Source organism: Prinia subflava, chromosome 3 (genome assembly GCF_021018805.1).
Source record: "Prinia subflava isolate CZ2003 ecotype Zambia chromosome 3, Cam_Psub_1.2, whole genome shotgun sequence".
NCBI classification, from domain to species: domain Eukaryota; kingdom Metazoa; phylum Chordata; class Aves; order Passeriformes; family Cisticolidae; genus Prinia; species Prinia subflava.
In genome coordinates, this window is record NC_086249.1 from 75103874 (window position 1) to 75116171 (window position 12298).

General features: G+C 40.1%; 1 protein-coding gene across 7 annotated transcripts in view; it reads right to left on the minus strand.

Moving 5' to 3' along the window:
* Positions 1 to 12298, minus strand: part of GABRG3 (gamma-aminobutyric acid type A receptor subunit gamma3) — a 292012-nt gene that overhangs the window by 37616 nt on the left and 242098 nt on the right. The gene's annotated exons all lie outside the window — the stretch shown is intronic.

Below are 12298 nucleotides of genomic sequence, written 5' to 3' on the forward strand. Positions count from 1 at the left end.
ACCTTTGGGTTTTAGATCAAACAATCACCACTCAAAAACAAACTAATCTTTAATTCAGCAAGGGAGAGAGGAGTCTCTCTCGCACCACAGACTGTTCCTCAGAAAACACGGGTCCACCCCTTATGTGTTTCCATGTCACCTATAGCACCGCCTGGAGAAGTCTGCTAAGGTGACACTCTCTTTTTCCTATGTCCAGCGCTCTCACCGCTGTCTCATAGGCCAAAACTACATACAGGGCTTTTTAAAGATGCTACATGCCGAGCTCTCCCCCTTTTCACCCAGGGGCCGGGGTTCCAGGAGCAGGTCTGCCCTGAGGGCAGAGGGTGCCACCTCACCCTCCCCCTCTTTTCTCTGCTCGCTCTAACTCTTCAACGTGCCAGTCACTGTAGCAAAAGCAAGGGGCAGCTGCATCCACCCAAAAATGCAGTTTATGTTTAAAAGAGACTCAAGTTCAGTCCATGGCTGACATTATGCAAGAAAAGTCCAGCTCCAAGGCTACTCCTCTCATTCTTCCATCGAATTCCTTCCAATCATGCTTTATCATCTCGGTCCCAGGCCGCTTCCCTCTCTCCGAAAACTACCAGTCATGAGAATCAATGTCTAAGAAAAGTTTCTTTCTGCCAAGCAAGGGTTAACAGTTTCTTCTCGGCAGAGTGCTGCAGACCAGGCTCGGCAACCCCCCACATGGCTGAGCACCTTCTCTCGGAGTTTGGGGGGGGGGAGGGGGATGAGCACACACAGAAGGCACTTCCACAGTTTTCCACCCTTCTATCCTAGATGGGGCAGCTCAGTTCCAGTTCTGTCCCCTCTCTTCTTTCCCCCCCCCTGGGGGGCTCCGGCTTACCTGAGCCGACCACGTGTTTCCCCTCCCCCACCCAGCCTCGTGGCCAGGCAGGGGAAGGAGGCCTGACACGTCCCTCTGCTGAAAACCCGGATCCGAAAAGAGGCCGAGCCCCTCAGACTCCTGCTTTTAACTCTTTGTGTCCTCAGAGGCGTGTCCAAACCTCTGAGTGACCAATCCAGGTGCCAGCAGAAAAGCTGATCACTGATTGGACTGCCCACATCCCCCTGGAGGAATTCACCTCCCCCCCCAACCACGACACTAACCTAAAAATAAACTGTCCTCCCTTGATACAACATCATGCCCTTTTTTGTTTGGGGATTGGGAGGGGAAGCTGGAACAGGATGTCCCCAGGTCCAAGACAGACTTGAAAGATTTGTTCAAACTAAAGGGAACCTACTGCAGTTGTAGACACTTAAAACAACTAGAAGAGGAGTAGCTGTGGATTGTTTCTGGTAAAGAAAAAGAATGTGTTCTTAATGTCTTGCATTCGGGAGCAACATACAGATGTTCAGAATAGCTAAATGTAGTCTTTCAAACATCAGTCTTTAGGGGTCATGTCAGAATGAAAAATTTTAGTTTTCCTCTCCACTGAGGATAAATACAAGATTGTAATATCTGAGAAAGACCAAAAGGTTTTGAAAGAAAGCTTGACAAGGAGATACCCCATTATCATGCAGAATTATCTTCTATAAGGATATTGCCTACTATTATAGTTCATGCCTGTTTCATAGAACATCTAAAACACTAAACAGATTCACTTACAAGGCTCATTCAAGAAGGCAGTGTATTCAAGAGCATTTATTTCTTCAGAAGCACAAGAAAATTGGAAGATCTTAGCACAAATCACTTGAGTATTTCGAGATCCTTGACCCAATATCTAATACCTTCCTGTACTCTTGGGATTAGATATTTCCCTGTAGTAGACCTCTGGTCCACAACTTCAGTTTGTCTCAAGCTGACTTTTTCTGATGTAAAGAGCAAATTTTGGTGTCTTCTGTCAAAATTATTTTGTAAACACTGCAATCGTGACAGCTGCTGGGTGAGGGTTTTGTCACTGCCAAACGGCCCCACGCAAGATCCAAGGATTCACCTCTGGTTTTCTGTGGGAGGCTGTGGCAGTCCTCGTCATGGCAGGCTTTCTTACATTTCCAGAATGCTCTCAGGTTGTCTCACATCACCACTTTAGCTGTATTTGCTGGAAGGTTTGGAATCTTTCTGAAGGCTTATTCTTGTACTGTGCCATTTTCTTAGCTGTGTGACAGCACAGCTCGTATGTGCCAGACTTTCTGGCAGATAAAGGTACCAAGAATATTGGCTTCAGTAGAAAGTGGATAAACCCAGCATCATACAGCTAATCATACAAGAGATTTTGGCTCTTGCCAGTGTAACTATGAAGCAGAAGGTGTTGACTGAAATGGAGCTGTTATTATGAACAAGACCTGAATGTTGTGAATATTAGCTGCAGAAAAGAGTCCTAGAGGTAAGAGCTTCCATGACCCCATGAAAGGAATCTGGAAACATGACTCTGATCTGAAGGAGTAAAGTCTAAATTTAGAGAGATCTTGCTAGTGAGTAACCAGTCTGTGCAATTTTTGCAAAAACTTGCAATTTTTGTTAGCTTACGGGAAATTAAAATCTAAAAAGACACTTAGTATCTTTATGTGAAAGCTCTTCTACACCTCCTATATCCTGAAATTTTTCATTAATATTGTAGATTTAGAAGTGAATACAATATAAAATATCCTCTGCAATACTGTGAGTTTTAAATTAAGTACAATTTCTGCTTCTGAAATACTTTCAGATAACATTTTAGTGACTGTGCAACCCTGGCCAAAGGCCAAACCTTCACAGTTTCTATTAATATAAAGCTTTTGATTTAGCCAACCATAAATCACCAATACAGCGGTGTGATGACAGAGAAGTAGGAATGAAAGCCAGAGGTGCTGGAACAGCAAGGATAGAAGGTTGTTCTCAGCAGAATAAATGCAGATAGGCTCACAGTTCTTGTGTAATATTTCCACCCCCATTACAGTGATATTAATAACAGAAATTGTATCATCAATCTGCATTGCAGGTCAAGATATGTTTCACAATTTGAGTCAAAATATTCTGTCTACAGTGTGCACCTAATTAGAAGTCAACTTATGGATCCAATTCTGTTTTGTATTTTGTATATTAAAGGCACTTGTAAAGCCATTCTACCTGCAGTCGTGATGTCTTTTCCCTGGAAGTACTTCCCTCTCTCCCTACTGCTTTATCCTCCATGACAGCCCATTACTGCCTTTATAAAGATGGTTCAGCAAATCAAGGCTTTTACTTGTAAAGGTCTGGGTATCATACAAATGGCAGTGTGGCTTCTTATTTGGCAATAGCCACTCAATTATCCTCACAGATCAAACTTTGCCATGAGAGAGAGCAGTGAAAGAGCTGGAAATCTCAGAGTGAATTCCTAAAATCTGTCAGCCTACATTAGTGTCGTCCAGGCTGGGCAGGAAAAATGAAGATGAGAAGTGTCTGCTGTCAGGAAGGCCTCTGTTGCTGTGTAAAAGTCACAACTCTGTTCTTTACAAGTAAGGAACCAAAACCTTTTTCCTAGCTAAACATGGAAGCAGTTCCAGTCTGGTTTTTTTTTACCTGGTAAAAGCACCTGGACATGTGAGAGCAAAGTCCCTATGTTCTGAGTGAGTGACTTGGCTAGCCTTTGTGCTAAATTCTGTAAGGGGTTTACTCAGTTCTTCATACTGCTATTAAATATCCAGTCACTCTTTCAAGCTCAGAGGGGACGTCAGGTTAAAATCCCAAGGTCTGACTTATTGTTACTGGAAAACAGAGTCAAGCTTGTTGTCTACCTGTCCTGGTGAACTATCCTTGAATGGAAATTTATGTAGCTCCAGCAGAATGGAGCAGGAGATCAGGACTCCCTGTACAGGGAGGAGCAACAAATATAGCATTGTCACTCGATGAGTGAATGAAGACGCTAATTAACGAACCTTAAAGCTTAAAGTCAGACACATACAAAACATTCCAAAATATGGAACTATCAGATAAAAACATCAGCCGAAGGAAAACATAATGGAAAAAAGACTGTGTGCTTTTTTTCCATATGGTATGGAACTCTTTTAAAAAGGGCAACTTAAGGTCCTTTAACAAGGACAATTGGATGTCTTTGCAGGGAAAAATTGCTTCCTGCTGAAATTTTCCCTTCAGAAAAAATGCAGGTAAAGACTTGCCCCCAAGTATTCTACTGTCTATTTTTTGTTCTGTTTTTGCCTTTACTACTAAGTAAAATTACTTCTTATTACTTCTTATCTCTCACCATTTGCTGCAGTAAGGACCTGTACAAAGGACTCTAAGCATTTGTCTCTGCAAGACAAAGTATAAAAATGACACCAGTTATATATGCAGTTCTGCTGAACTTACAAAGTATGGAGAGAAGTAATAGTCTCTACTCCTCTTATTCTAGTTATCTGCTGTACTCTTTGTGAAAAGAAGAGGGAAGGTGTTTTTAGAGCATGTTATACTTATCCCACTCATATTATTAAGCCGAGCTTTCTCTAGTTTCTATTGACTAAAGAATTACTCACATTAAATATACAATTTCAGCCTTCTACATTTCAGGATCTGATCCCAAGCCAGCACCAGAGAAAAATTCCTTTAACTTCAGTGGGCTATTGATGCAGGTCTAAACCACTCTCTTCAGAAGATGTCTTACTATGAGCTTTATGTAAGAGTTTCGTAACAAGATGGGAAATACTGGATTTTCAAGTAAATCTAAAAGTTTTTATTCCCATGAATGTCTGTCAAAATTGTAAGCAACATAGGAAAAGGCTTTCATAAACTAGAAGTATTATTAGTAATGATCTATTTATTTATTACATTTCTAATCTGAGTAGATAATGACAAAGTTACCAGACTATTATATGAATTACTGATAAAAATAAAAATTAAAGCTTCTCTTAGAAAAACTTCAAAATCTTTAAAATATTCAAGCTGATCAATTGCTGTTTGACATGTGAATGGATATCTTTTAAAAGTCAATACTGTTGATTTCTCTTCTAAAAAGGAATTTAGTTTATTCCGAATACTATATCAGAGGTAAAAACTCTGTCAACAAAAAGATTATTGCTAAATCTTCTTATAACCAGGCTAATTTTCTGTTGGTATTTACTGTCAGAAAGTAAGTCCTGTGATATTCCTTCATTCCAGGATTTCTGTCAAGGCAAAAGACTTACAGTATTATTCTGTTCCCCTGAAGGCAGCCAAAGAATGAGAGAGTCAGGTCAAATCCAGGTGTATATTTGTATATTATACACAAAGTAATCTTAAACTGTATGAACATTCTGGATTTTACAGTGTTGTTGGAGTCCCTTTCCCTCCACTCCCAATGAAGGTGGTATAGAATAAAATCCACATCTTGGCCATTCCTCTCCTGGCCACTGCAAAAAATTAACCCTGTCCTGTCTGGAACCAGACAATGTGATACTCATGGGGAAAGAGACAAAGGTCCTGCAATGCCCTGTAAGTGGATATTTACACTGTTTTAAAATGGTGCATTGTATTTTTCTGAGTCTCCACCTGTCTGCTTCAGGATGCCATCTGGTAAAGACTGTCAGTGCAACACAGTAAGCTGAGGTAGTGTCTTCTTGATCTCAATGAATTTAGCATTTAAGGAAAAAAACCCACCTCAAATTCACTTTTTCCTGGGGAGAACAGAGATGACAAGAGTTCTCTGTGGTGTCATCAGAGCTCAGTGGCACATTAAAAATGTCAATGATTTTAAAACCCATGAGTTTTATAGATATTCATTAAATTAATATCTTCAGATGAATTAGCTGGCACATGAGGATGTGACTGACTCAGATCATTAAAGAATATGCATGGATGCAAACACATTTAGCCACTGTGGCATTTTGTGCATTTTTTCCATTCATTGTCAAGATCATAAGGGCACCAACAGGCTCCAGCTGCTTTGATAACTCTCTGGCCATTCTTCTTTGCCACCCCTCTTTCAACCTCTTCCTCCAGCCAAGGGGTTCAGCTGCCTGCTGCTGACCCTGGTCTTTCCTTTTAGTTCTGATGGTTGGGATGGGTGGTGGTTCTGCCCCATCAACACGAACCTGTGGGATGATGACTGGACTGCTGCCTAGCCCTGGACTGGCACTGGTCAATCTGGCTCACCTTATGTGGGTGTTTCTTGTGGGCTCTCTGTGCCTACAGCTAAGTGATCTGGGAGCATTTGATAATAAATAGTAAGCAAAGGTGACCATTTTGAAGTGCTTTCTCAAGTCAGCTGTTCTTTGCACACCTAATAGAAGAGAAAGTCATGAGCACCATTTCCTCTGGAATGTACTGACTTCTGACAAAGACAAGGAGCACCCACTAATACCAGTCTCAGGTTCCCCCACAGAATCAGAATCACAGAATGGTTTGGGGTGGATTGGACCTTAAAAATCATCTAGTGTCATCTTGTACCATGGGCATGGACACCTTCCACTAGACCAGATTGCTCAAAGCCCCATTCAGTCTGACCTTGAACACATCCAGGGGTAGGACACACACAGCTTCTCTGGGAAACCTGTTCCAGTGTCTGTCCAGTAAAGAATTTCTTCTTAATACCTAATCTAACTTAGTTTCTTCCAGTTTGAAGCCATCTCCCTTGTTCGGTAATGACAGGCCTTTGTAAAAGTCCCTCTTAAGCTCTCTTATCATCCCCCTTTAGGCACGGCATGGCTGCTAGAAGGTCTCCCTGGAGCCTTCTCTTCTACAGGCTGAACCCTCTCAGCCTGTCCTTACAGGAGAGAAGTTCCAGCCCTCTGATCATCTTCATGACCCTCCTCTGGACTCGTTCCAACTGATCTGTGTCCTTATTATGCTGAGGGCCCCAGTGCCACATGCAATATTCCATGTGGGGTCTCACCAGAGTGGAGTAAAGGGGCAGAATCACCTAATTCAACAGCTGGTCATGCTGATTTTGATGGATACAGTTTGTGTTCTGTGTCTCAAGAACACATTTGACTTGATGGGGGCTCTCCTAGTGAAATTTGGCATTCCTATAAAAACATATCTGTCCATTCCTTCCACTGCCAGCAGCCATATGTATGTATACCTACATGTATAAATGTATGTAGATATTTGCATTTTCTTGAAAGACAAGTTTGCTTTATTTTGTTCTGTAGTAGCTTTGTACTTGTCATTTACTGAATACTCTGCAACAGAATATGTACTTTAATTTGTGTTGCTGCTAGTCTGGCCCAAAAGAGCTTTATCTAAATCTGTGGCAACAGATATCAACCTTGATTTGCAGCCCAGTGATACAGGGCTGAGAGCATTATTTAAGATGAAGTACATTATGAAACAGCAATTTTGAAACATAAAGCTTGATTTATAAGTTGCATGATGACTCCACTAATCATCATCATCCATGATATGTGAACAAAGGTGTACCTTCTTATGGCAGTTGTTATAGCTATTTATTGAGTTTGAGTACGGATGCTTGGGATAATTCAGAATCTATGAAATTGAGTTTTCTGTCTGGTTTTGTATAATAATTTGCAAAAATTTGCAATAATATTTTTTTAAACAGGGTGCTTTTATTGGTGTTTTCTATTTCTGATGAACTATCTTGAACTTATTTATGCAAACGCCCTTTGAACTGCAAAAATCTCTCAGGCTAAAGGCATCTGAGGAAGAACACAAGACTTGTATGATTCAAAGAAGTTTTTAAGTAAATGAAAATAAGATTCAAGAGCTACAGGGTCTTTGTATTTATCTAACAGTATGGGGGGGAAAAAGTAATTTTAAAAGAATGAATAGACTTTCTGAGGGAGATGTCAGCAGAAAAGTGCAAACAACACTACAACTCACTCTGTGAGTTTTAATTGTGGAGTCCTTCATGATTCTGTTGTGGGTTTTTCTTGGTCTTTGTTTTTGTTCCCCTCCTGTGCCCCACCCCACCACCCCCCTCAAGTGTATTTGGAATGTCTGGGACTCGCAAGCCTGAGTTTACTACAAACACACACAGAGTGCCTTTAAAGGTGATGTTCTTCTCTCTCCTGTTGTCCTGGTCACCTTTCCATTGGCTGACTTGCAGTTTTAAAATCTGCACAATTTTTCCTTACATGCAGTTTGTCCTTTCTTTTCACAGGTGCCGTAGTACTCCCTCTACTTTAATTATCCTTGTCAACCTTATTTGACATTGTAGCAAGAGAAGCTCTCTGTTACAGTATCTGAGTATCTTGCCAGATGGCAACAGGGGAATGTTTCAGTATCTGTGAATTAATTTGATATCACCTGACAGTGAGAACTTTCTTAGGCTTCCAGACAAAGGTTTGTGACCATATCACAAATACAGTGATTTCTGATGTTTATTACATGCAATCACCATTTACATTAGGTATTTAATTTTGTGTGTGTTTGTATCTTAGCATGAAATTGAAAGAAAAAAAAAATCAGGAGAAAGCTGTACTCTTCTTCCAGGTGGCAATGAAGACTTCATTTGGCTGCCAGATTATTGTAAAAAAAGAGCAAAGTACACCACTGTGTCAATAATTTAAGCCACTGCTGGTTTAGTGCCAAAGATGACATTTCTCATATTGCTTAGGTTTCTGAAACACACACTGTGTCAGCTGGCTTCTTACTCATGTGCCTCTGAAATTGTCATAGATTAACATAAGGGTTATTTAAATGTCTGAAAAAGGTTTGAAAAGACTGAAAAAAATTGAAAGCCAGGACACTGGTGAGTCTTAAATCTAATAATTCTGTCATGAAAATGACTACCAAGAAAGGACTTAATGCAAATGAAGAAGAATGGCAGCAAGTTGCTGTGTGGTCAGTGTGACCTCTCTTCATTATACCCAGAATATGGCTGAAGAGCTAAAAAGAGATCCCCAAGCTGGACACAAGCTCTCACATTATATAGATGCAATTTAGAGAGAAGTAATAGTGTCATAAACAAGCAGAAAGGTGTAAGTCAGAAGCAAATAAGAAGTTAGAGTTTTGAATCCATCTCTTGTTAGTGAAGAACTGGTCCCTGCAGTAGATTTTCTCATGCTATGCCTAGCCTGCTTTTAAATGCCCTCTGTAATAGTAGTTTCTATAATTTCCCTTGGGAGGAAGAGATGATGTTTAGTACCCTTTTTTTCAGAAAGCTGCTGTTGATATCCAGCCTGTTTTCCTTCTCCTAACTCCACCTCATTAGTTGGAATGATCCCCTGTGCAGCACTCTGAGCAATGCTGCTCTTCCTTTCTGTCCTGGGCCTGCAAAGGGGTGGTGGCTGCTGGGGCCATTGTGGGCTTCTACATGGCTTAGAGGGGCCCCAGACAGACCAGAGCATCGAGCAGGAGCTGCTCCCTCTGAGGAGCAGTGTTGGGGATACAAATCCCTCTGTCCCTCATCCACACAGGCTCAGAAGTGCTCAGAAATGTGAGGGCTGAATTAAAACCTTCAGAGAAACTAAAATATATAAATCTACACAGACATCAGGTAGAAATGTAAGTTTAGTTTTAAATACGTAGAGAATATTTCAACTGCCTTAAGCAAATAAGAACTATATTAGTTAGTAAGAAAAGCCCTAAAGCCTAGTTTAAAGTTCAGTAGCATCACCTTTTACAGAGTTAACTAAGTCCTAGACATAACAAAAACATTATGTAGCATTGCTAGTATTCCTAGATAGAACAGATAGAACTATGTACATAGAATTTGTGTAAGAAATTACGACCACTTTCGTACATCAATGTTAGGCCAGGATAGGTCCAAGAAGAGAGTGGTAGAATCATGTTTGTAACTGATTGGTTAAAAATAGAATAAAAATGCACTGCTTTGAGAATGCACACCACCACCACAAATGGAACACATGGAAGGATACTGCTGTTGCTGATGCTACTGCTGCTGCTGCTAAGCTGCTGCTGCTGCTGCTTCTGCTTGGGACTAGGAGACTCTGTGCTAGAAGACTCTCTGCATAATAGCACCAACTGCAATAACTCTGCCTTCCTGAGGCTGACTTAGACATACAATGAAGGACTTTTACAACTACCCAGCTTCTCTAGTCTTCTGTGAAGACTCCCCACAATCTTGACAGAGCAGCATAAATTCAAGGTGAATCCTACATTCACAGTGTCCTAAGGGGCAGCCTCAGGGCAGTCTTCTTCTCCAGGTAGCTTGAGTGTAAAATACCACAGATCATCCATGTCAGAACCTCTTTTTTGACCACCTGCAGCCCCCCGTGGCATAGCTGTAAAGGTTATAGCAGCACTTATAAGAAGCAGCTGCCACCTTCCTTTATCACAGATTGTCCAAACAGTAGGAAACAGCAGCTTTGTGGGTTCCCTAACCCTCAAACTTCTTGGCTAGGGCTTTACTTCGGTAAACAGGCATGTTCCTGAGTGCTTCTTCCTGAGTGTTCCAGATGCTTCTTTATCCTGTTTGCTCACATGTATTTAGACACAGAAGGTAGTCACAGAATTTTGGTAGTCTCAAATTTTGTCAGAGACATATTGCACTGTGGCCTGTCCCCTCTATTTTGGCACAGCTTATTCTCTAGCATGGGGCATATTCAATATTTTCCAATGTACTTGTTTTTTCTCAAGTCCTGGCCCTGGTTTTCACTGTATTTACTCTTGACAGTAAATATGTTTGACATTCAGTAAATCTGGCCTTTGAAATTACCTTAAACTACACAATAACAAAATATAGTCTATTTTCTGAAAACTCAGGTCAATGTGCAGACCCAGGGGTTAATTTTTTGCATCTCTCATATGTTTGTTGACACCTTTTTGAGATATCTGGTGAAATGCACAACTCATTTTTCTAACCTAATAACTCCAGGTGACAAACTGACACATACATTTGGCATTGTTTCTTCCAAGTTAGCTTCCACAATCTCCTGACAGGAGATTTTGCTGGTGGGGTGTGGTTTTTTTGTTTATTTTTTGGGTTTTTTTTTAGTATTTGAATAAGCTTCAGTTTGTCAACAACTTTCTGTCAGTGTGGTGCTTCTAGGAGAATAGAAATATCACACGGATCCAGTAATTTGAGTTCAACGCTGCTGTTAGATTTTGCACTCACAAACATGGGTGAGCAGAAACAGCAATAGCAATTATACAAAAAATATTGTGCCAATTCACTCATCTCAATAGGAGCTGGGCACATGCTAAAAAGAACATAAGAAATAGGTTTTGCTTTGCTTTACATTATCCATTCACTTATTTAAATGAGACCTCTATAAATATGGTTTTGTCCTGGTAGAGTTAAATAGAATTGTTTATCAGATTAATAATAACTTGGTAATTTTTTTTCATGGAATCATAGAATGGTTTGGGTTGGAAGAGAACCTTGAAGATCACCTACTTCCAACCTCTCTGTTTTCTTGGAGAAGGCTGAACACCTGCCTGCCCATGGGAAACAGTGAGTTAATTTCTTGTTTTGCTTTGCCTAGGTGCACAGCTTTTTCTTTTCCTATTAAACTATCTTTATCTTAACCCATGAATTTCCTTGCTTTTATTCTTCCAATTCTCTCCCCCATCCCACCAGGGAAAGTGAGTGAGCAGCTGCAGGTGGTTAAGGTGCCAGCTGGGGTTAAACCTCATACTTTAATGATTTAGAATTTTGTACCTGATTCAATATACAGGAAATTTGCATTCCTGAGTAACTTGAAAATTAAAAGGCTTTGTATTCATAACAAAAAACAACCTTCACATGTGCTCTTTGCAACACTTTTTTGCTAAACCACCAGCTCGAAATATTCACTAAAGCTTTAGTGACTTTTCATTACAAAAATTGCTACCCAATTCTAAGAATTCATTGCTGATGTTAGTGAGTGGGCCAGAACTGAACAGTGGTAGTTTCACAAATTCATATTTTTTTATTTTTTTTTATCATTAATGTTATTCACAGTGTTTTGAAAAGAATAGCTCAGCTTTGCTTACCTTTTTTTTTTAATAAGATTTTTTCAAAAATTCACCACCTGTTAAGCAGAAGGTTGCATCTAGGAGATTCCCTCAGCAGCTGTGAGAAGACTTACCAAATCATGGTAATCATGGAGTTTACTGCAGTCATGCATAAAGCTTAGACAGAGTGTGACCACAGTTTATCCAGTTCAAATAATGTATTCCATTTAAACATATTTTCTTTTCCCTATATTACTGTGTTAGTCTAAGAAACAGCAAGATTTCTGAAGAAATAGGATAAGCATCATTAGTTTTTAAATGCAACCAATTGGTAAGGTCATGAGCAAAGGCATTTATCAACTGAGAAAGTGTCTTTGAAATACTAAGAAAAACATTAAACCATTGTCTGAATGATTAAGTACAGAAAGTGTCTAATTTCACTAACCAACCATTGTGCTCAAAATCCTTCTCTTTAATTTATGATGAAGACAGATTCAATGCAGGAGTGGCCTAATAATGACGAATGAGAATCATACAATAACTTCAAGTCTATAACAAACAGCCATATCA